A 4,343-nucleotide genomic window follows, 5' to 3' on the forward strand; every position below is an offset into this window, starting at 1 on the left:
AGAAGGTAAAATATACAATTGCCAGGTGACTCCTTAGATATGTACCCAACACCTGAAGACATGTTCACACACAGACTTGTACGTGAATATGTAGCATCCTTTAGCTATAAAAATTAAGTACTAATATGAACTTTGAAAACATGCCAAGTGAAAGAAACCAGACACAAAAGGCCACATATTGTAGGTCAGAAAATAGGCAAATTCACAGAGACCGTAGATTAATAGTGGACACAGAGGAGAGAAGAGTTAAGGAGGGACTATTACTTTCATGATTACATGAAAATGTTCTAAACTTATATAGCAGTGATGGTTGCACAACTCTGTATATACTAAAAACAAATTTTATACTTTGAGAGGGTGACTTTCAATGTCTGAATTCTATCTCAAAACTGATTTTTTTTAAAAAGATGAAGTTCAGAGATGCTAGATCATGGAAAAAATTGCACCCTAAAATTTAAATACAGCACTATAACCTTAGTGCTTCACATAAAGAAATTCAGGATCATCCAATGCCTAGCTTGAGATGTTTTCCAAAGTCTTAAAACACAGCTTGCTCCTATCATACTTCCACTTGCCATTAGCTAAAGAGAACATAGAAACCCACTAAGAAGATTATTAGAGAACTTGATATTCTTAAGGATTGACTGCCATTTTTTGCAATTAGGATGAAAAAATAGAATGGTATTTCTGAAAGAATAGAATGGAATATTATGCTGAGGCCTCAAAATCCACTTTAAAAAGTATTTAAGTGAATTTGCTCCCAGGACAAGATGGCAGAACAGCATAGAAGTCTTTTTAGTTTTTTGGGGGTTTTTTTGCATCTCTCATCCCTGAAGATCAACACTAAACCATCCTCCACACCTAGAAAAGTGATTTGAGGATTAAACAACAATCTGCTCAACCTGAACCACAGAACTCAGCAGGTACATACATAGCATAGAGACGTGAACTGGGGGAGAGAGAAGCTGTAGAAGGCAAGGAGCTATTTTTGCTTGAGGAGAGAGGATGGAGTACAAGAAAGCATCCACTCCCGCCCGCCTGAAAGCAGCTGGAGAGAAAAAGAGGACATAAGGGACTGAACAAAAAGGAGAAAGAAAAGTGTTTAAATTCCATTAAGACTCTATAAACAGGTTGAGGGCAGAGTGAAACTCTGCAGCTCGATACCTGGAGGTTCCCAGGTGGGAAGGGTGAACTGCAAGGAGCAAAGAGCAAGGTCTGAGGGGTGCTCGGCTCACAAGGGGAGAGGTGGTTCACCTTCTGGGAGGACATTTGGTAGAGACTGTGAGGCCACCCCACAAGCAAAGGTCCCAGTGGACCCCAGACAACCACATTCGCTGGTGCTGGAACAAGGACGTTAAGGGAGAAGCTTAATGCCAGATGTGTGTTATGATTTTCCATAATCCTGAGATACTGCTGCTACACAATTGTGTGAACTTTTTCTGGGGTGGGCTGGCACCCAGCCACAGTGTCTGGGCATTGCCAGAAAGAGTCTCCCGAACATTCCTGGGGGCAGGCAGGCACCCGGACATTGCTCAGTGAGACACTCCCCCAGAGGGTCAGAATGGGTCAAAGCCCCAGTCACTCAGGAGTGAGGGGTTGGGAAACACAACTGCATTTGAGATAAAACTTAGGAGGGCAGTACCCTCTGGCAGCCTGATGGCTTGGTCACAGACAGTGTAAAAGCAGGGAGTGGATGGAAGCTGGAGACAAGGCAGGGGAGCACAATTGCTGGTCAGAGAGAACATAGAGTTCTGATACTAGAGACTGGGTAGCTGGGTGATGCCATTTTCACCCCTCCCGTGCATGCACATACACACCTACAGGTGCCACAACAATCCACCCAGTAAGCTAAGCAGCGCCATCCAGCGGAGGATGGAGCTGTTACACTAAGCCCCGCCCAACTGTGCCAACCTCACTCTTCAGGAACACCGCAGTCTCTCTGCCTGCTTAGTTTATGGATTAAAAAAGTGCTTCATAGTTTGACTTCTAGGGGAACCTGATGTAATTTAAATCATATGTCAGTCTGTTCACTGGTCCATCTATTCAATTTTTTTTTCTTATTCTTGAATACAAAAAAAAATTTTCCATTTTTATTAAAACTATTTTTCCACTATATTTTGTAATTTTTGTAATTTTTTTCAAATTCTACTTCCATCATTTCATTTTATTTCATTGTATTCATCTTTCCAACTTTTCAAATGTTTTTTCCTTTTTTTTTCTTTTCTTATCTTTCCCTTTTTTCTCTAATCAAGTTCCTTTCAACAACCAGACCAAAACACACTTAGGATCTAGCAGCCTTTATTTGATTTGCGTGTGTGTGTGTGTGTGTGTGTCGTCTTTAATTTTAGAAAGAACAGGAAGAAATGAATCTACACAGATACAAACAAGATGTCTGAACCAGAATTTAGAGTCACGATAGTACTACCAGCTATGGTTGAAATAGATTAGAATCCCTTTCTGCAGAGACAGAAGTCAAAGCTAATCAGGATGAAATTAAAAAAAGTTGGGGCGCCTGGGGGGCGCAGTCGGTTAAGCGTCCGACTTCAGCCAGGTCACGATCTCGCGGTCCGTGGGTTCGAGCCCCGCGTCGGGCTCTGGGCTGATGGCTCAGAGCCTGGAGCCTGTTTCCGATTCTGTGTCTCCCTCTCTCTCTGCCCCTCCCCCGTTCATGCTGTGTCTCTCTCTGTCCCAAAAATAAATAAATGTTGAAAAAAAAAATTAAAAAAAAAGTTATAACTGAGCTGCAATCTCGAATAGATGCCATGGCAGCAATGATGGATGAAGCAGAGCAGCAGATCAGTGATATAGAGAACAAACCTATGGAGAATAATGTGCAGAAAAAAAGGAGGAAGACTAAAGCAAAAGAGCACAATTAGAGAAATCAGTGACTCATTAAAAAGAATAACATCAGAATTATAGGGGTCCCAGATGATGAAGAGAGAAAAAGGGGTAGAAGGGTTATGTGAGCAAATCATAGCAGAAAACTTTCCTAAATTGGGGGAAAACACAGACATCAAAATCCAGGAAGTACAGAGGACTCCTGTTAGATTCAACAAAAACCAACCATCAATAAAGCATATCATAGTCAAATTCACAAAATCCTCAGGCAAGGAAAGAATCATAAAAGCAGCAAGGGAAGAACAGTCCTTAACCTACAAGGGAAGACAGATCAGGTTTGCAGCAGACCTATCCACAGGAACTTGGCAGGTCAGAAAGGAGCGGCAGGATATATTCAAGGTGATGAATTGGAAAAAATATGCAGCCAAGAATTCTTTATCCAGCAAGGTTGTCATTCAAAATAGGAGAAATAAAAAGTTTCCCAGAAAAACAAAAATTAAAGGAGTTTGTGACCACTAAACCAGCCCTGCAAGAAATTTTAAGGGGGACTCTTTGAGGAGACAAAAGATGAGGAAAAAAAAAAAAAGACCAAAAGACCAAAAGCAACAAAGAATATAAAGGACCAGAGAACACTACAAACTCCAATTCTACAGGCAACATAATGGCAATAAATTCATATCTTTCAGTATTCATTCTAAACATCAATGGACTCAATGCTCCAATCAAAAGACATAGGGTAACAGAATGGATAAGAAAACAAGATCCATCGGGATTCCGGAAGATGGCAGCGTAGGAGGACACTGGGCTCACCGCGCGTCCTGCTGATCACTTAGATTCCACCTACACCTGCCTAAATAACCCAGAAAACTGCCAGAGGATTAGCAGAACGGAGTCGCCGGAGCCAAGCGCAGACGAGAGGCCCACGGAAGAGGGAAGGGCGGCGAGGCGGTGCGCGCTCCACGGACTGGCAGGAGGGAGCCGGGGCGGAGGGGCGGCTCGCCGGCCAAGCAGAACCCCCGAGTCTGGCTTGCAAAAGCGGAGGGGCCTGACGGACTGTGTTCCGACAGCAAGCGCGACTTAGCGTCTGGGAGGTCATAAGTTAACAGCTCTGCTCAGAAAGCGGGAAGGCTGGAGGACAAAGGGAAGGAGAGCTGCTGAGCCCCCCGGACGACAGAGCTCAGTTTGGTGGGGGAACAAAGGCGCTCGCCAGCGCCATCTCCCCCGCCCATCCCCCAGCCAAAATCCCAAAGAGAACCAGTTCCTGCCAGGGAACTTGCTCGCTCCGCGCAAACACCCAACTCTGCGCTTCTGTGGAGCCAAACCTCTGGCAGCGGATCTGACTCCCTCCCGCTGCCACAGGGCCCCTCCTGAGGTGGATCACCTAAGGAGAAGCGAGCTAAGCCTGCCCCTCCTGCCCCTGTGCACCTTGCCTACCCACCCCAGCTAAGACGCCAGATCCCCAGCATCACAAGCCTGGCAGTGTGCAAGTAGCCCAGACAGGCCAC

This window comes from Herpailurus yagouaroundi, unplaced genomic scaffold, assembly GCF_014898765.1.
Source record: "Herpailurus yagouaroundi ecotype Mexico unplaced genomic scaffold, PumYag 141, whole genome shotgun sequence".
Classification (NCBI taxonomy): Eukaryota; Metazoa; Chordata; class Mammalia; order Carnivora; family Felidae; genus Herpailurus; species Herpailurus yagouaroundi.